Raw genomic sequence first — 21151 nt, 5'->3', positions numbered from 1 at the left:
AGGCCTTCCCTGAAGGGGACTTTGGGTCCCATGTCTACACCTGCCATAGGAACACACCATTTTGGCTTCCTCATCTGTCACACATCTGATCACCTCCCACGTAAACTACTGGTACTTGTATCTTTGTCTCAAAGTCTGGTTTGGGGGGAACTCAAACTAAGACAATAAATATATGGTGATCTATTTATGCATTCTGCTGCTGTTGGACACCTAAGTTGTTTCCAATTCTTTGCTACCACAAACTATATTGCAATGGACTCTCTTGCATGAGTCTCCTCGTGTACGTGTTGTGGGATTTTTATGAAAAATACCTAGAGGCAGAGCTGTTGGCTTATAGGGAATGCATGTCTCTGACTACACTAGGGGTTGGACTAAGGTCCTACGGTGAGGTCAAGACTGATACAGTGGGGACACAGCCTCACGTTGAGAAGGTTTTGTGCCCAATGGACTTTAATCACAGACAGACCTTCAGAGTCCTTTCTCTAGAGTGGAGTTTCTCAAACTTTAATGTGCTTATGAATCTCCTGGGGATCTTGTTAACTTGCAGATTCTGATCTGGTGGATTGAGGTTGGGACATGACATTCTGCATTTCTAAGCTCTCAGATGCTTTTCTGCTGCTCCAGGGATCTCCTGCTGAGTAGCAGACTTCAAAGAATGAATCTGATTAGGAGGCTATCAGAATATCAAAGTGAAGACCCATGATTTTCTGTGCCAATTGCTAACAGAAAAGAGATGGCCTAACTGAGGGGAATGGCTTGTGGGCCAACCATTAGGTTACCAGATGAGGAATTATACTAACAGGGGCCTAGGGATTCACCACTGCTGCAGTTTGGGGTGGTATCAACTCCAGGTTCAACCTCACCACTGTCATGGGGAAAGATATAGACAGAGTGGTCCTAGAGGAATTGGATCTGTTTTGTTAAGGTATTTTTCACCTTTTTCTTTGTTGTTCCAGACACGATGTTTGGCTGTCATTTTAAGGGTAGATAACATTTGCCTCTGAAGAGGGCCCAGGTCAGGAGGATCTGTAGTTGGGTCCCCAAGGGGGCAGGACTGCTGGGATGCTTTGAGGATTTACAGTCGTGGAGCAGCCACATGGGAAGGTCCTCTCTCTGTTCGTCCCCATAAGCATAGAGAGATATTTAATGTCAGCTAAAGCATCTCTATTTCTATTCAAGATGGAGTAACAAGGATTGCATTTATTGTTCCTTGCAAAACTACTAAAAAACTGCCCAAAATATTTGAAACCATGGCAAAGACTGAGATGGGGAACTAATGAAGTGAACTCTACAATCACCTAGCTCACTGCCTGGAGAAGGTTTTTAGCTGTGGCATATGGAGGGGAACCCAGGCAGAGAGCAGGGGATTCTCTGAATTGAATAAACCGATGGGGTCCAGGGAAGCCATGGCATCTGGAGCTCACAGGGCAGAGTAGCAGAGAGGAGAAAGCTGCCCGGAGAGAGACCACTGAAGATCTGCAAAGGATGAGTACACGTCTGAATACTGGTCAGCCCGTGCATGTGAAGAATCTCGCTGAGACAAGGAAAAGAGTCACCCAAAGGATGTAAAAGAACAGTAGGCAGAGCTCACATTGCACCCAAAGTAATTCCTGTTCCCAACAGTCAGAGTGGAAACATAACAATCCAGGAGACACTGATTAGAGTATTCGGGAGGGTCTTGTCTTGGGGGAAAAAATTAACTCTAAATTAAAAGCAGCTCTGATCTAGTCTAACGAAATTTAAAAATAAGACCTGCAATATCAAACTATTGCCAAGTAAGTCAACTGCATTCCAGAACAAAGCTCAAGAATATTTATATAAATACAAAAATATTCACATCCAACAAAGTAAAATGCACAGTGTTTAGCATTCAAACAAAATGTACCAGTCATGCATAAACACAATAAAATACAATCCAGAATGAAGAGAAAAATCAGTGAGTTAAAACTGACCCAGAAGGAATACAGATGCTATAATTCATGTACAATAATATATTTTTAAGTTATTAGGGCTATAGTCAATATCTTGAGAAGAGAGAAGAAAGAATAGCCATGATAAGTGGAGACATAGAAGATATAAAATAGGCCTAAATTCAACTTTTAGAGAGGAAAACTATGATGTCCAAGATGAAAGATGCACTAGCTAGGATAGATTATACCCTGTAGAAAAGAACAAGAGTGAGCTTGAAGACACAGCATAGAAACCCTCCCAAATGAAACTTAGAAAAAAGACTAAAGAAAATTTATAACATCAGTAAAATGTGGAATAACATATGTATAATTTAGAAATTAGAGTCCCAGAAATGGAGTCCAGGGGGTCAAAAATAATCTTTGAGGAAATAATGGCCAAAAATACTCTAAATTTGACCAAAAAAAAAAAGTATAGATCCATAGATCAAAGCTCAACAAACCCTAAGCACAAAAACATGAAGAAAACAACTCCAAGGCACATCATAATAAAATATCTTAAAGTGAGTGATAAGAGAGAATTTATTCTTTTTAAAGCAGTGGAGGAAAAAGACATATTACAGAGAAACAAAAATGAAGATGACAGATTATTTTGGTCAGAAACGAAGCAAGTTGGAAGACAGCAGAATGACATCTTTAAAGTACTAAAAAGATGTGTGGCTGAGTGGTTCAGTCAGTTGAGCATCTGACTCTTGATTTCAGCTCAGGTCATGATCTCAGTTTGTGGGATCAAGCCCTGCATTGGGCTCTGCGCTCAGCACAGAGCCCACTTGGGATTCCCTCTCTCTCTCTCTCTCTGCTCCTCCCCAGCTTGTGCTTGCTTATGCTCTATCTCAAAATAAATAAGTAAACTTTGCCAAAAAACTAAATGAAGTGCTAAGAAAAAAGAACTGTGAAACTAGAATTCTGTACTCACTAAAAATATCTTTAAAAAATGAAGATGATCAAGAGAATGAGAAGACAAGCCACAGACAGGGAGAAAATATTTACAAAAGACACACCTGCTAAAGGACTGTTATCCAAAATATACAAAAAAAAATCTTAAAACTCAACAATAATAAAATGGGAATAAGAAAAAAAGAGAGATGTAATTAAAAAAACAAACAAACAATTAGTGGTGCCTGGGTGGCTCAGTAGATTGAATGTCTGACGTCAGCTCAGGTCATGTTCTCACAGCCCCACATCAGCCCTGGGCTGTCAATGCCTGTCAGTGCAGAGACCACTGGGATCCTCTGTCCTCTTCTCTTTCTGCTCCTTCCTCACTGGTTCTTTCTCTCTTAAAATAAATAAATAAACTTAAAACAAATGAATTGGGGGTGCCTGGGTGGCTCATTTGGTTAAGGGTCTGACTTCAGCTCAGGTCATGATCTTACAGTTGATGAATTCAAACCCCACGTCAGGCTCTGTGCTGACAGCCCAGAGCTTGGAGCCTGCTTCAGGTTCTGTGTCTCCCTCTCTCTCTCCGCCCCTCCCCCACTTAAACTCTGTCTCTGTCTCTCTCTCTCTCTCTCTCAAAAATAAATATTTTTTAAAAATTAAAAAAAAAAACAAGAAAACAATCCAAATAAAAAGTGAGCCAAACTTTAACCTCACTAAATAAGACATGCAGACGATATATAAGCATATGAAAGGGTAATCCACGCCACACGTCATTAGGGAAATGCCAATGAAAAAATGAGGTGTCACTATATACTTATGAGAATGGCCAAATCCGGCACCCTGTCAACTGTGACAATGGCTGGTGAGGATACAGAGCACCAGGAACCCTACCTCACCACCAGTGCAAGTGCAAGACGGCGCGACCACTTTGGAAGACAGTTTGGAAATTTCTTATAAAACTAAACATATTCTTGGGGCACCTGGGTGGCTCCATGGTTAAGCTTCTGTCTTCAGCTTAGGTCATGGTCTCATGGTTTGTGAGTTTAAGCCCCTGCATTGGGCTCCCTGCTGACAGCTCAGAGCCTGGAGCCTGCTTCGGATTCCGAGTCTCCCTTTCTCTCTGCTCCTCTATTGCTCATGCTCTGTCTCTCTTTCTCAAAAACAAACAAACAAACAAAACCTAAACATATTCTTACTATATGACCCATAAATTGCACTCCTTGGTTTTTAGCAGCTTTATTCACAATTGCCAGAACTTAGAAGCAACCAAGATGTCCTTCGATAGATGAATGGCTAAATACTGTGGTACATCCACAGAATGAAATTTATTCTGTGCTAAAAAGAAATGAGCTCTCAAGCCATGAGAAGACATGAATATTCCCAAGTTAAAGAAGTCAATCTGAAAAGGCTGTATACTGTATGATTTCAACTGTATGACGTTCTAGAAAAGGCAAAACTCCGGAGAGAGCAAAAAGATCCGTGGTTGCCAGGAGTTGGAGTGGGAGGAATGAAGAGGCAGAGCATGGAGGATTTTTAGGGCAGTAAAAATACTCTGTATGATCCTGCAATAGTGAATACGTGTCCTTACACATTTGCCTTAAGCCCATAGGATGTACCACACAAAGGGTAAACCCTATGGTAAACTGTAAGCTTTGGATGACTGTGGTGTGTCAATGTAGTTCATCAGCTGCAACAAATGTACTGTTCTGGTGGAGGATGTTTATAACGGGAGAGGCTATGATGTGTGGGAGCAGGTGGTATATGGGAAATCTGTGTACTTCCTTCTCAATTTTCCTGTGAACCTAAAGCTGATCTAAAGAAATAAAATCTTTTTAAAAAAAAGGATTATAAGAGGGAAAAAGAAAGACAGGTAAAATACTTTTTCAGACACACAAAAGCTGAAAAAAAATCATCACCAGCAGACATATTCTATAAGAAACGTTATTGCAAGTCTTAAAAGCAGAAGGAAAATGATACCAGAGGGAAACCTAGATCCACATAAAAGAATACAGAGCATCAGAAATGACGACTGCATCAGCAACTTAAAGGCTTTTTTTCTTCGTAGCTAAATCTCCTTATAAGATGAATGACTATTCATGGGGCACATGGGTGGCTCAGTTGCTTGAGCATCTGACTTTGGCTCAGGTCATGATGTCACAGTTTGTGAGTTCGAGCCCCAGACTGGGCTCCGTGCACGGATCGTGTGGAAGCTGCTTGGGATTCTCTCTCTCCCTTTCTCTCTGCTCCTCCCCAGCTCATGCTTGTGTGCTCTCTCTCTCTCTCTCTCTCTCTCAAAATAAATAAACATTTAAAAAATAACATAATTGACTATTTAAAGCAAAATAATAATGCCATTATTTAGAAGTAAATGTATGACAACATAACCCAAAGGCCAGAAGCAAATACAGTTATAAGGTTTTTATAATTATACGTAGGTATATCATTACATGGATCTTATATCACACTTGGAGAAGTATAATATCAATTGAGGTTAAACTGTGATGTTAAAGATGTATCCTATAAACCCTAAAGCAATCACTAAAGTAGCACAACAAAGAGTTATAGCTAATAAATCAAGAGAGAAAAATATAATCATGAAAAATATCTAATTAGCCCAAAAAAGGCAGAGCAAGAGGGAAAATTAAAGCCAATCACAACAATCATGACGATAAATGTAAATGTAAATGTATCCAAATTAAAACAAAGATATGAAAGTAGACTCAACTATATGCTATCAGCAAGAACCTCACTTTAAACATAAAAACACAAATAGGTTAAAAGTAAAAGGATAGAAAAAATATACTATGCTAACACTGGTCAAAAGAAAACTGGAGTAGTTATACAAATATCAGACAATGTAGATTTCAGAGAAAGAACATTACCAGCAATAAAGAGAGTAATGAAATGACAAAGGAGTCAATTCAATTTAATAATCTTAACCACTTGTATACCTTATAACAGAGCTTCAAGATACATGAAGGAAAAACTGATAGCACTACAAGGAGTTACAGACAAAGCCACAATTACTGTTTGGGTTTTTTGTTGTTGTTCTTGTTTTTTTTTTGTTTTTTGTTTTTTTTAAGTAGGCTTCATGCTCAGCGCCCAACGCACTCAGTTCAGGAGCCCAACGCAGGGCTGGAGTTCACGATCCTGAGGTCAAGAGCTGAGCTGAGATCTAGAATCAGATGCTTAAGCAGCGGAGCCACCCCGGTGCTCCAACTGTTTGCAATTTTAAAATTTCTCTCCCAGGAACTGTTAAGATATGTAGATTGACATAAGATGAACTCAGTAATTCTGGGGCCCAAAGGAAAGGAAGTGTTTGGTAAACATGAAGCTCTCCTATTACTAGCCAGAGTTAGGTCAGAAGAGTTCCAGTTTCCATAGTTTCAGGCATCCTTTTTATTTTTATATAAATAATCTATAAGTTTTTGCCACGGGAATATTGTTGCACTTTAATCACAAGAACCAGCTGGGGCCAGAATTCTTTGAATTTTATAAAGACAGACTAAGAGAACAGTCTATGACTGTTCACCATCAAGACACACCCAGGTTATCACTATCCCTGGGGGAAACACTGGCAAGAACAGACATCTTCTGGTGTGACACCATGGCCTAGCTTGTCCACTCAGACCTTCTCAAATAAGTGCCCCCAAACACTGGGTCACCAGAAATTCAGGCCAAGTGGGAGAGGCACCTGGATCAAACCGTAGTGAAGTGAGAAGGAACCTGTTGGACGAGATGCACCTTCTCCAGAAAGAGAAACAAAGATGGCTGCAAGTGGGGCCTCACTTCTTTCCCGCTATCTTTTCCAGTCCTCTCCCGTTTCAGTCTTTCCTACTCCCGACCCAAAAGCATCATTTGGTTCAGAGCCAGTTGGCCTTTTAATAGGCAGATGTGCAAACCTCTCTTAGAAAAGTGACAAAATAAATCCCACTTAACAGGGAATGTGGAGTCAATAAAGAAAGCATCAGCTTGAGGGTCTAGAAGCACCTAGTGGGACACGACCACCCAGCTCTAACACTTAGTTGTTGTATAACCTTGATTAAGTCATTTAACTTCTCTAAGTCTTAGTTTTCCCATCTATAACAGGGGGATCATACCAACCTCGCAGCGGGGATGGGGGGTGGGAGGACTAAACCAGGTAACACATGTGTGGGCATTACAACCCCCAGACCACAGCTTTGGATTTCCAAAAGAGAAAATTAATTTTATTTTTCTGAAATCTAACTTTAAATACTATCACGAGCTCCCATCTTGCCTTCTGGTTAAATGCAGACAACATTAACAGTAAGACAATAGTCAATCCCAGGAAAATTCAGACACTTGAAGGGTGTCTTGGTCATTTTAGTTTTAAGCTCAGTGAAGTCCGTATTTGGTCTTCTCTTTTCTTTTCCCTAGGGTGACTGTCCTCCTTCATCCTGGGGGCTTAAGTGTCATCACCATAGTGGAGGGAGACACAGGCCCTTGTTCACTCCATGACCTGTGACTCACCTTGTCTAGGCTTTGGTGCAGAACGTGCTGGCTTCTGGGACACCACATCCCTCATCTGTTAGCTGGTCATCAAGGCCATTCTACATGAGCTACTCTGGACTATCTGTGTCCTTCTTAGGGCCTCTGGCCTCCTCATGCTCACTGTCTTTGAACCATTTTAAATTTACCTTAAAAAAACCCACCATAAATCCACATTGTTCAACGTGCAAAGGGTACAAAAAGACAAATAGAAAATTCTCTCTTCCTCCTTGTCCTGAGCCACTCCTTCTCCATAGAGGCAATGATTTTTACCAGTTTCTTACTGTTCTCTCAAAAATAATTATGTATGCATTTATAAGCATAACCCCCCTAAAATTATCTCCTATAATCATATATTATATGTTACATATATTATACACATATAATCATCTCCTATCTTTCACGGATCAAAGTTCACCCCATGCATACATACATACACACAAATATAATATTTATATACACAAATGTGTAATACATATTACCATCATTTTAATACACATAATATGTATATAATATATAAAAATCTTATATATATACAATATTTTTAACTGCCCTTGACAACAGAGCCTAAGGCAAAGCTTATGTCCTAACACTTTATGGAAGGACATAACCCCAGGGCACAGCAAGAGCAAAGGAAAAATGAAAGTGAGGTGCGGCAGTGAACTGATGTCTCAGGGCCTCTGTAACCAAGTCCCATAAACTGGGAAGGGGGAGTGAAAAGCGGGAGCCTGCCTATGATGGCCTCTGGGCCCCATATCCTCTTTCTTCAAGAAGCCTGGACCCTTATTTTTCCTTAATTGCTCCGTGAGAAACTGCACAGAATCATCAGGTACCCACCTGGCACTTAGAGACAGTCTCAGAAAAAAAAATTTTTTTTAATCTTTTAACATTTATTCATTTTGAGAGACAAAGACAGACAGGTATGAGCAGGAAAGGGACAGAGAGAGAGGGAGACACAGATTCCATAATAGACTTCAGGGTCTGAGCTGTCAGCACAGAGCCCGACATGGGGCTCAAACTCATAAAATCAGGACCTGAGCCGATACCCAACTAACTGAGCCACTCAGGTGTCCTGACAGGCTCTGAAAAATTTAACTATCATTGACAGAATGGAAATATTAACCCCAAGAACTGAGTTGATTTTTTTTTAATGTTTACTTATTTTGAGAGAGAGAGAGCATGAGCATGAGAGGTACAGAGAGAGAGAGAGAATCCCAAACAGGCTCTTCACTGTTCGCACAGAGCCCAAGATGGGACTCGATCCCACAAACCATGAGATCATGACCTGAGCCGCAATCCAGAGTCAGATGCTTAACCAACCGAGCCACCCGGGCACCCTGCTGCGAAGTATTGAGCTGTTCAGTCAGTTTCTGGTATCTTTCACAATCCTCAGCAGACTCTTATTGAGCACCTACTATTTGGCAGCCACTGTGCAAGGCAGCAGGAATACAGCAGACAAAGGCTGCCCACCCATCCAAGCTTGTGTCCCAGCAGGAGGCGGAGAGACACTAATCAAGCTGTTAAGTGCAGTTATAATGGGCTCTGAGCAGGGAAGGACAAGGGCTTACAAAATCCAGTTTTGCCTCTGTTGTTATCCATATTTTAATTTTAAACTGTTAGACAAGAAAATGTGGAAATATGCAGGGGCAGTGCTGGGTGCTTGAAGCTCTTTTATAATCTAGCAGACAAGAGCTACAAAGAGGGAAGGGAATTTATTAATTGGAGGGGCGGTAGGAAACCGATACTTTGTGGCTAGTGTAGGCCTGACTAGTTTAGGGCATCCTAAATTCAGGGACAGTCAGTCCAGCACAGAAGAGGCAGATCTTGTGCATTCTGATCTCTTGGAGAGCTTGTGAAATATGATAGATCCCTGGGGTCCACCCCCCAGAGATTCTGTTTCCAAATATGGAATAGGGCAACTGATGCTTAGTGGCTCTCAAAATGCTTCTGCTGAATGAATGAATGACTTTTTAAAGTAATGTTTTTATTTATCTTGGAGAGAGAAAGTGCAAGTGTGGGAGTGGGGGGGGCGCGGAACAGAGGATCCCCCGCAGACTCTGCATTGACAGCAGCAAGCCTGAGGCAGGGCTCGAACTCACGAACCATGAGATCATACCTTGAGCCAAAGTTGGGGACTCAACCGACTGAGCCACCCAGGTGCCCTAGTGAATGAATTCTAATGCGGGTAATTCAAGGATCCCACTTTGATCTAGAGAGGGGTGCAGTAGGAAGTTCTGCCCAACCCAAGGATGTTACTAGGAGCAGCCTGTATAGGAGAAACCAAGAGAAAACCTGTTCCTATGTCCCTTCTGTATCCCGAGGGCCCCTCCCCTCAGGACTCCAAGTTCAGGCTGGAAGTATTTATACTCTAGTTCAGCTCTGTGTGGGGTTAAGTAGGCAGTGGGAATTGGTCTGGGAACTTAACCATGACTTACAACAGTATTTCTTTGGGAAAGCGTAAGTGAGGTTCAAAGACCAATGCAAGACATAAACTTTTAGAATAAAATCGTCCAGTGAGTTGGGAATTACAGAGCGGAAAAAGGAAAAGGCAACATATAAAATGTTGTAAAAAGTAACTTGAATGTAAAAGACTACATATTGTATGACTCCATTTATATGAAATGTCCAGTAAGCACAAATCTAAAGAAAGGTACAGAAACCAGACCGATGGCTGCCTCAGGCTAGGGGGTGGCGGGAACCGCACTCTACAGCCCACAGGCATCAGGGGTCCCTTTGGGGTGATGGAAATGTTCTAACACTGGCTTGGGGCCAGGCTTGCACAACTCTGTTACTTTACAAAAACAAATTGCTGATTTGTACACTTAAAATGGGTGAACTTTATGGTACACAAAGTGTACCTCCTCCAAACTGTTTTTTCAAAGTAACATGAAAAGACCTCCAGGTTACCCAGTAACATGCCCTTACAGATGGGAAGCACTTGAGATCACATTTCATTTGCATAACCTCCACATACACATCACAATGTCCCTGCAAGGAGGTAGATCTTTGTTCTGTAGTCAAGAAACTGAGGCTCAGAGCTGTTATTGACCTAAGTGGAAGGTTTCAAGCCCTGTTTCTGCATGATTCCTCTTGCCACTAAACCCTAGGTCTGTAAACACCTTTCTCCAGGTGCTATACTCAGGAATGGAAGCAGGACTCATCATTTTCTCATCTGTGCTCTGTCTTTCTTTGAGCCCATCTCTCTGGTTACTTTACCTAGTCAGTTCTGCGTGCTTGGTGGGGCCTCATGGGTTAAGCCTCCTGGAGTAGCTGCTTTAGGCCTAGGTCCTTTGACCGGACCTTTACCTGGAAACATGGTGGAACTAAGCTGGGAGGAATGGTTGAGGCCAGGTTGAGGGGACTTTTTACGCAGGTGCCCTGGGTGGCTCAGTTGGTTAAGTGTCTGACTCTTGGCAGCGGCTCAGATCATGATCTCTCGGGTTCATAAGCTCAAGCCCCGTGTTGAACTCTGCACCGACGGTGCAGAACCTGCTTGGGATTCTCTCTCCACCTCCTCCCTGCATGCACCCGCACATGTGCTCTTTCTCTCAAAATAAATAAATAAACTTAAAAAAAACCCACATGATATCTATGTGGAGAGGGCATCCAGTCCTTCTGAGTCCCACTCTGGGAACTTCCCCGGGGCCAGGGATATGCTTATTGGTGCTCTGGGACCAGGACAGCTGATGCTTCTCCACTCAGTTTCCCAGCTGGGCTGGCTCTGGCACACAATATTAAATATCACCCTCTGATCAGGCAGTCAGGCTTCCTGTTCTACACACCCAGCTTTACAGGACCATGTGCTCAGGCCTTTCTATCCCTGGCTCTTCCCCACGGAGCGAGATGCAGACAAGGGCGGCCAGGGACAAGAAACACCTTCCAGATCAGGCTCTGGGTGCCCGGGGCGCTGGAATTCTCTAGTGAAATGAGCCCCAGGCCCTCTTCTCGGACCTTTGATGAACTTTTCCCCAGATCCACCCTCCCAAACGGGGGTAGTGTGTCTGATGTGCACACCAAGGGGCCAAGAGGTAGCCAAGGGTGGTCTGGCGGGAGCATGAGGATGAAGTCTGCCTACATGCATGCGGGGCGCTCTGTGGTGAGGAGCAGAACAGCATGTGCACAGAGCACTGGAAGGGCTATGAGGCAGCCTCCATTTAAATTCGTGCTTTAGCCCTGCAAATATACGTAGTGAGCTTACCTGAGGAGGAACAGCTGGGAGCTAGTCAAAGAACATACAAAAATCATGCAACCAACATATTTATCAGAACTTGTGTTCTGGTGTAGGGAGAAAGGTATCCCCATTGCTTTACTAAATGTGGACATAAAGCTCAACTTATTTTTCATTGTGAAAACCAAATATTGATTATTCCAATAGCTGAGATCCATTTGTTTGAAAAATGGTGATAACAGGTCAAGATAAAGGGAGAACGTGGGCAGGATTTGGAGGGCAGCACTGAATACATGCTAATATAATTGTTCTATGTTTTATTTTCCTCCAGCTGGTCTCTGAGATAACGTTCGAAGCTTTACCTTTTCCTTCACTTGTCTTATGCTGTCTGGGGGGATATAGTTAATAAAAAACAGACACGGAGATGTTTTTGAACGTCAAGTTAAGACAAGTTAATAATTGCTTTCCCACAATAGGAGAGCAGAGTGTAGTCCAGGATCAAAAGCAACTGTTTTTCTAGTTTCTGGAGCTGCCAGAATTCCCTTCGGGGTGTGCACCGGGTAAGTGTGGGGACAAGCTTGGAATCTGGATGATATCATCAGCATAGCTTACGCCAGACCCCAGCGGGGGGCATCTATCCAGTTTGATGAGGATGTGATTTCATCTGCCTTGTCTGAAAAACCACGCTGGTGAACCATGAGATCTGCCTAAATATCACAACACGCTACCTGCAGGTGGTCTCGGGGGGCCGGGGAAGCCCAGAAGGGGCGCGGCTCACGCCAGAACTCACAGTTGGGAGCTGACACTCGTGTAGTTCTTTGCTGTTTCCACAGGGCTGCCACAGACATGACTGCACACCTTCTTCCTGAGGAGACAGAGTAGTGCTTGTCCACATGGAGGGCCCAGGGACAGAACCCTCACCACTTCCCTCTCCTATTTGGAGAGCACTGGGAGAGTATGACATTGGCTTTGTGGGTTGAGCAGAGCACCTGGAGTTCAGTAAGTAGCCCACCAGTGGCCCCTGTGATTGGGCAGTGCTATGCACTGCAAAGTCCCTAACCAGTGTGGAGCCACCATGCCTCCAGGGAACCCGCCCTCCTCAAGCCCCTGGGTGCGGTCCCTCCCATCAAGGCCCAGCACAGATTTGGTTTTGGCTCTCCCCTGCTTGCCCTGTTAGTTGTCACTAACATGGGTGGGCATCAGGCAACCCACTTTTGGACCCACCACAGACTCTGAAAGGAAGCTCTGGTCTACAGATCTGGGTGGAGGGAAGGCCCTGGGCATGTGGTATATCTGAGGGCTTGGGGCCAGATGCTCAACAACGTCATGGTGGGTGTTCAGCCTGGTGCACTCAGAGGTGGCACAGGGCAGGCAGTTAATTAAACCAACCCAAATTATCATGACCACCATTTATGGAGTGTCTTGGGCACGAAGTCCTCTCTAGGCATTATTTCACTTAATCCTCACAACACCTTGCATCGGTTTTATTATTCCCACTTCTCAGATATGGAGACTGAGGCTTAGTGGGGTGACAAAGTTTCCCACAGGCATATTTTGGGAACCAAGGGCTTTCTATCAGAAAGTCTGCCTATAGAAAGTCAGAAATACAACCCTTGTGTCATAGGGAGCTCCCAGACTATTGTCTAGGGAGCCCTGTTTCACATCTGGGATTCTCATACTTGCAAACGCTATCATGTAAGATGCCACAGAACTCAGGAACCAAGGCCTAGGTGCTTTCTCAAAGGACAACACACTCCTCTCCTCTACAGCTTTGTTTCAGGCTGCCTGGTTTTCCTGGGAGGTGAGGAAAGACCCTGTGGATGCCTTCTTCCCAGTCTGGTGGTTTTAACCCTCTTGCAGGACAGAGAAAACACACGCCCGGGGAGGAGGGGGGGAGGGGGGGCAGGGCTGGGAGCAGGAGGAGTGCAGAGCTGGACCCAGTGCCTGGGACTGATGCCGGGTCCTGGGCTGGGTCAGGCGCATAGAGCCCGAGTAGCATGACCCATGCCACGTGCCCAGAGTGAATGTGGGACGGCCCCTGAGGAGGAGGGCCAGGGTCCCCCGAGGGTGCACCCGGAGGAGGGGAGGCGGGTGCAAGCGAGGGGGGCAGTGGCAGCTTGTCTGGGGAGAGGTGACAGGGGGACGTGGAGCTGGCTGTTCTGGGTGCTGATCACATGGATTCATCGGGGTAAAGAGAGAAAGGCCACCTCAGTCGTTCATTCCTATGAGGCACTGTGTCCCAGTTAAACTAAAAACCCACAGGACTCAAAGCGAACTTCTGCACACGCTGGCCTCCACCCACTTTCCTTTGGAGCCTCACCTCCACCATTTCTCTTTTTGGTGTAGCCTACCTACCCCCTTACCCCCCAACCAAAAAGGTCTGCGTTTCCCTTCTATTTCGACTCCGGCCTGAGCCATTTGCTCTCCCCAACAGGCCGGTTCACTGGCTCTCTGCCTGTAGAATCCTGCCCACATGACCCGAACAGGAAGTCACTAAGAGGTACAACCAGAAAGGATGTGGAAAAAGTTATTGCAGAAATGTCAATTAAGATAACAGTGAGGCATCATGGCAGAGCTATGAAATCAGATTGGAAAAACAAAAAGCCAAAAAAAAAAAAATCACTCAATCCTCACACTCTATTGAAGAAACAGGTTGCTGGGGACATCGTAAATGGATCCAAATTTTGGGGGTGGGTGGTGGAAACAACAGAGCAATGTATTACAAGAGACACAGAAATGTTCATGCCCTTTGAGCCCTACCCATCCCACTTTGCAGACCTCAAGAAAATGATATTGAAGAAGAAAAAAGCTACATGCGTAGACACCCTTTACATCAAAAATTCTAACTGAAAAAACTGGAAATAGCCCAACCATCCTACAATGGGGGACCATAAAGGAAATTACATTCACCAACAGATGGAAATTATGATGGGAAGTATTTAGCAAAAGGAAATACTTATAACTAGATGGTCACAAGAGCACAAAACTGTATTGTGAACATACTCTAAAAATCACATAGATGCTTGAATAAGATTGTGTAAGGGAGCACAGAGAAGGGAAAATCACTACCCATTAGGGGATTGTTTTTATTAAAATGTTGCTGATGTGATAAAAATCTAGAGAGAATGCTACCCTCCCTTCAAAACCCCCGGTTTACCTTGTTCCTACCTGACTAGGGGTCCCTGAGTGTATATTAGGTTTAGCTCCCTTTGGACCAGAAACTCAAACAAGAACTATGTTTCAGTTTTGTCTCAGTTGAGCACTTGTATGTGCCTGGCACAGAGTAAATGTTCAATAAGTATTTTTTAAAGTGAATTCAGCTAATGCAAAGGATTACGTTATGCTAGAAGTAAAATTCAACAGATCATGTTCTCTACTCTTGTCTCTTGGCAAAAGGCACTCCGATAGATCTTTTTTAAAGGCTTCAAGGGAAGGAAAATCTACATTAAAAATGTAAAGCATTTTACATCTGGGGTGACGCATATGCAATACAGGCAACTCTTGGAAATCTACCAAGGCTCTCGGGAAGTATTTACATTTGCCTCATAAGGCAACAAGATGTTTAAAAGATTAAAGCCAGGCTGAGGTTTGCCCCTCTGGGCCCCGCTGGATCCCAGCCAGAAGGAAAACTATTCGTCACTCCTACTAGGACCCCCTCAGCTGCTGGGCCTGAGTCGGAGCCTGTCTTGAATGAGTTCAAATGGCCGGGCTGTGGAGGAGACAGCAAGTATGACAAGGTGGCAGGAGCTTAGCTCTTCCCAAGAGAAAAATAGGAATTTACTGCGTGCCTGGCATGCTATGCATATCACCTTTGGCTCCCATTTACAGATTGAGAACTTGAATTTCAAAGATATTACTCACCCAAGGGTAAATGGCTAGTGAGGTGCAGGTCAGGACCCCACAGCTGCCACAGGCCTTAACCTTCTCTACCAGCAGGCCTTGCAACCCTCTGTAAGTGCCCCTTTCGGCTTTTGGTCCTGGCTGGTGACCAGTCTGGGTCTTCCCTTTCGTTTTGTTTCTCTTTCTCCTTTTTCTCATTTTTAAGAACCAGTTAATGCTTTTGCAGGATCCTGGCAGGGAGGAAGTGAGCAGATTCTCGCCCAGATACCTCCCTTTCTCGCAGCCTGCAGTTCAGACCATTCTCACCTGGCTTACATTTTCACTCGTGTCTTCAGCCTGGCTCCCCGGCCCTTGATTTCGCTCCTTACTCTCTGAATCCCTGTGGTATTTGGTCATTTCTCCCCGGGAAAAATCACAACTCCCTTTTACCAGTGACTTTTCCTGATGCCTGAGTGTGTAAATCGTTTCCAGGACATCTTTCCCATCTGGTGGATTGGGTTTGGAGATGAAAACAGCAGTTGTTCGAGAAAGAGTTTCTTCCAAAATGAAATGAATTCTCTTTTCTTTTGGAAGTATTTTTTTTTCACAAATGGCACTTTTTAACATTTAAGATTTTCCTTCTCTTGCTGTGTCCCCTTTCCTCTCTTTTCTTCTGTACATTTTGTCTGAGTGCAAAACTGATACTTAATGTAACAATCCCATCAGCTACACTCGGGCACACCCTCTCCACCTGCTGTCTCCCCTTTGCTGTCTTATATTCATCGTAGCTTTATTTTGTGCCCTTCAGGTTGTCTTCCTAAAATACAGAATTCCACATCCACTAAAAATTAGCATAGCAAATAGATGGTGAGCTCCAAACACTAAAATCCCACCCACTCTCACTGTCTGGGTCTTACACAGTTAAATACTGAGTGGTAGCAGATGTCACCGCTGGGGACTCCATTTCCAGGCCTGGATTTCATCATTCTCTTTAAAAGCCCATTTTTCGCCCTTTTATTCTTCCATTTGAAAAAGAACATTATCTAGGTTTAAATGGAATCAAACCTTCTGCGTTTGGATGGTTTCAGGATCGATGCTTTTTCTTTTAACCAATTAAGGGAAATGGTAGAAATTGAGATTATGCTTTCTAGGTTTGCCCCGTTTTATGTAGATTTCAAAAGAGTAAATGAGTATTTTAATATGTGTGTGGTGAATGAAATCCTGCCATTGATTCTTTGGAGCTCTTCTGAGCAAGAGGCAGAGTCCATTACGCTACCTTTTCAACTGGGGCTGGCTTTGTGACTTCCCTTGACCAATATTGGCTAAGACAGCATCCTGGGAGGTCAGGGCCCGGACCTCAGAAGACTCGCAGCTTCTGCCCTTCTCGCTCAGAATGCCCTGAGGCAGCCAGACCGGAGGGTAGAGAGGCCACCTGGAGGACAGCAGAGCCGTCGCAGGAGGGCGGCCATGTTGGATCTCCCCCTTCAGCTGAGCTCTGGCTGAAAGTGTTGTATCCAGATTTTAATATCGCCCCCTAAAACCAGAGATTACCTGGGAGACCGAGGCACGCATGCAAAAGCAAAGGGCTTTATTACGAATTTAGGCCCGGCCAGCCTAAACTCGGGCTCACAGACTTCAACAACACGCTGGATCCACGTGGAGTGAGCCCCGAACACAGGGTAGGGCTTTTATGAGTTTGGGAAGGGGGAGTTACAGGAAATACAGTGATCCAATCATTACTATACAATATTATTGACAGCAGGTTTAACCATTCACATTGCCTAGAGTATTTGTTACTTTTGGCGGGACCCAATCACAACATTTAGAGTATTGACCAATCACAGAGTGGGCCCAGGACCCTCAGGTAGGGCGTGACTAGTCTTTAGCCTCCATCTTTAGGCCTGCCCTTAGAATGTTACAAGGGTGGTCCCTTTTGCCTTGGGCAATGTGTGCCCTCCTATTGTTTCATGGAGTTAGTTTCAGACCTGCATCCTTACGAAAGCAGCTGCTTGCATGAGCCCAGGTGAGGCCAGTAGAGCCCAGGCAGCCTACAACATTAGGAGAAATAAATCATTTTGTTTTAAGCCACGAAGTTCTGGAGTACTCTGTTCTGTAGCAACTGGTAAGTGAAATACTGCGACATCCCCAAGTCACTATGTGTGTCTAATCCACATATGTGTATTTTAAAGGAAAAACACATTATGTAGATTTTAAAGGCAATTGCTTTCTTTGGATGTTCCCCATATTAGAAACAGGCTTCTTAGGGGATACACAGTGGATAGCCTAGAAATTTGTACCCAAAATACGAAGCAATAAAACATGTACACACCAAAAATATATGCTGCCCCTTCCAATATCTGACTAGTCTGTGAAAAGTATGCATCGGAAAACACTTATTATGAAATATTTCTGGTCTACACAGAGAAAATATATATCAAACAATACCTAACACCACCTAGCTAAAGAAAGACTATTATGGATACAATGAAAGCGCTCCCCAGTCACATTCTCCTCCTCCCTCACTAGAAGGAATCGCTGTCCCTACTTGGGGTTTACCATTCCCATGCAAGTCTCTATATAATACACAGCTTCGCAGTTGTACAGTTTTATGTAAAGCGCATTATGTGCATATGCATCCACAACTCGCTTTGTTTAATTTCAGGTTTTTGAGCTTTATCCATGTTGGTGCAGGTGGAAAAACACTGGACTCCACTCTTAGAAAAGTGTAAGGTACTCACTCTGTGGGAGTCAAGGATGGGAATCACCCCCAATCAGGGACAGTGTGGAATCATCAGATCCTATTTCACGTTCAGGGTAACATCAAGTCACCTGATTTTTCCCCTGTCTCTCGCCCCCTTCTCCCTCCCTTCCTCCAGTGTAAGTACGTGGACACCAAGTAATTCCACCTGAATATCAAAAGAATGCAAAGCAGAAGGCAAGGTCTATATCATAGATCTTGGTGTTGTCCAACAGAAAAGTAATGTGAGCCACGTGAATCATTTTAAATCTTCTAGTAACCACATTTTGAAAAGTAAAAAGAGGGGCACCTGGGTAGCTCAGTTGGTTGAGGCTCCACCTTCAGCTCAGGTCATGATCTGACAGCTGATGGGTTCGAGCCCCATATCAGGCTCTATGCTGACAGATCAGAGCCCAGAGCCTGCTTTGGATTCTGTGTCTCCTTCTCTCTGCCCCTCCCCTGCTCTCACGCTGTCTCTCTGTCTCTCTGTCTCTCTCTTGGAAAGAAATAAACATTTAAAAGTGTTTTTAATGTAAAAAGAAATACATCCATATTTTAATAATACATTAAACAATACCTAATATATCTAAAATATTATTTCAATATGTAGTCAGTATGGAAATGATTAAAATTTGTTTTTCTCATAACAACTATTCAAACTCTGATGTGCATTTTACAGTTACAGAATATTAATTTATAGTAGTTGCATTTCAAGAGCTCAGTAGCCACATGTGGCTAGTAGCTACTGTATTAGCACAGATGTACATTTAAAATCTGACCTGAAAGGTGCCTGGGTGGCTCCCTCAGTTACACATCAATTCTTGGCTTTGGCTCAGGTCACGATCTCATGGGTTTCTGGGTTCGAGTCCCACCATCAACCCAGAGCTTGCTTGGGATTCTGTCTCTCCCTCACCCTGTGCTCCTCCCCTGCTTGCACACACTCTCTTTCAAACTTAATAAATTAAAAAAAAATCTGACCTGAAAACACAGACCAAGTAATCCTCAGTATGTCAATCTTCCTATGAACGAACGGTCATTGTGAACGTGTCTGCATCTTTCCTTTAGGCTACGGGAAGTCTCTACGCAGGGGGCCTCAGGGTCGCTGGGATGGGGCAGGCGAGGCAGCACCAAATGGTTTGGGGGGCCTGGGGGGGCTGGGAGTATGCTGCAGCTCTGTACTCCCTTGACTTAATCTTAGGAAGATCAACTTGACCCCCAACCTTTTGGGTTCTCAGTTTCCCTCTCCATAAAACTGGGGATGGACTGGGAGTGTTTTAAGAGCCTTTGTAGCACGGATGATCCTGAGTTATCCATTGCCCATGGCCAGTCTGCCTCGGGATAGGGACCATGCTGGTCCTCTGCCCAGGGGATGGGATGCTGTTTGTCTTCCCAACACAGAGCACCACTAGAAACGGACTCTTGCGTGCCTCGCGGAGCTGACACATAAACTCCTGTTCCTTCAGAAGGACCAGGATTCTGCCTGAGCCAGGCTGGCACCACGGGCGTCCACGGTCAGAAGGAACCACAAACCAGCTCCCCTGGGTGGCATGGTCCAGGCGGCACTTTATTTAGAGGAATCCTCACAGAGATGCTACTGTTTGGTCTGGGCATATGATTATACGGTTTTGATACAAGCTGGCTTACGGGAACTCAGAAGTACTGGCTGCAAATCCTAGCACACACCACAGTTACTGTGCCCTGCCTCGGTTTCCCTTTTCCTCAAATTGGCAGTAGAGCCATTATTTATCATGTAAGTACAGTGGTTCTGTCCTGGTCCCCAAATCCCTTTTCAAAGAAATACAAGTCTTTACATAAATGCTGCGTAAACCCAAGTTCTGGAGTGACTCTGAGCTGAAACCAGATCTGAAGTCAGGCGCGACCTCAGGCTTCACCCTGTTTTCTTCTTTGAAAGCCGGCGGTTCTACAGAGCACGGGCGGCCGTGACTAGCTGGGGACTGGAGGAAAAGGGAGATGGTAACCTGGGTTCTTTTTTTCTTTAAAAAAATTTTAATGTTTATTTTTGAAGGCAAGAGAGAGCATGAGCAGGGGAGGGGCAGGGGAGGGGGGGAGACACAGAATCTGAAGCAGGCTCCAGGCTCTGAGCTGTCAGCACAGAGCCCAACATGGGGTTTGAACTCATGAGTCATGAGATCATGACCAGAGCCCATGTTTTTTTTTTAATGTTCATTTATTTATTTTGAGAGAGAGAGAGAGAAAATGTGTGTGGAGGGTGGGCAGAGAAAGAGGGAGAGAGAGAATCTCAAGCAAGCTCCACACTGTCAGCAAAGAGTCTGACGTGGGGCTCAAACCCACGGACTGTGAGATCATGACCTGAGCCACAATCAAGAGTCAGAATCTTAACTGACTGAGCCCCCTAAGTGCCCCAAGAGACGGTAACTTCCATCCTGTTCATCAAGCCCTTACAGAGAGAGGGGCGGGTCGGTGTGCCCCTGAAAGGGAGGATCCAAGCTGAAAGCATTTTCGAAGTCCGTTTTGGGATGGGCACTAAAGGGACAAGCACTCAGTCCTTCCTCTCTAATCGTGGGTGGGAAGGAACAGGAAGGCTTTCTTGCTAATCTAACTTTCCATCAACAGTCCATGAGGGCCACTTGTCTGTGCATTCTGATTCTTGGCAAACTGTCATCAGACATAAATCTAAAGTTAGTGCCGTGCTACGGCCACCCCGACCTCGCCCTGCCCCGCCTCAGCTCTTTAAAGAGATGGGTCACCACCCAAGCTTTGCAGGCTCCTTCCGAAATTACTCTCTCTCGGAGAGCTCACATATCCTGCAGTCTTTGGTTTGATCCTCTCAGGATTGTGACATTTACTTTCAGATATGATTTAAATTTCAAAAGTAATGTAGAATTGAACTTAATTTAAAAAGTTATTCATGCAGGAGGGCCTGAGTGGCTCAGTTGGTTAAGCATCTGACTGCTGGTTTCAACTCAGGCCACGATCTCACAGTTTTGTGAGTTCGAGCCCCGTGTCAGTTTCCGCGCGGACAGTGAGAAGCCTGCCTAGGATTCTCTCCCTCCCTCTCTCTCTGCCCCTCCCACACTGGCCCTGTCTCTC

The 21151-nt window shown here is 44.4% G+C and overlaps 1 long non-coding RNA gene across 1 annotated transcript in view; it reads right to left on the bottom strand.

Moving 5' to 3' along the window:
- LOC115302911 overlaps positions 1–12393 on the bottom strand; it is a 54907-nt gene extending 42514 nt beyond the window's left edge. Inside the window, exon 1 of the long non-coding RNA XR_003913712.1 lies at positions 12314–12393. This is a non-coding gene — a long non-coding RNA (uncharacterized LOC115302911). The remainder of the gene's footprint in view (positions 1–12313) is intronic.
- Between the last annotated feature and the right edge of the window lie 8758 nt (positions 12394–21151).

This window comes from Suricata suricatta, chromosome 9 (assembly GCF_006229205.1).
Source record: "Suricata suricatta isolate VVHF042 chromosome 9, meerkat_22Aug2017_6uvM2_HiC, whole genome shotgun sequence".
Classification (NCBI taxonomy): Eukaryota; Metazoa; Chordata; class Mammalia; order Carnivora; family Herpestidae; genus Suricata; species Suricata suricatta.
Note: the sequence above shows the minus strand (reverse complement) of the source record. Positions and strands in the feature narration are given on the sequence as shown.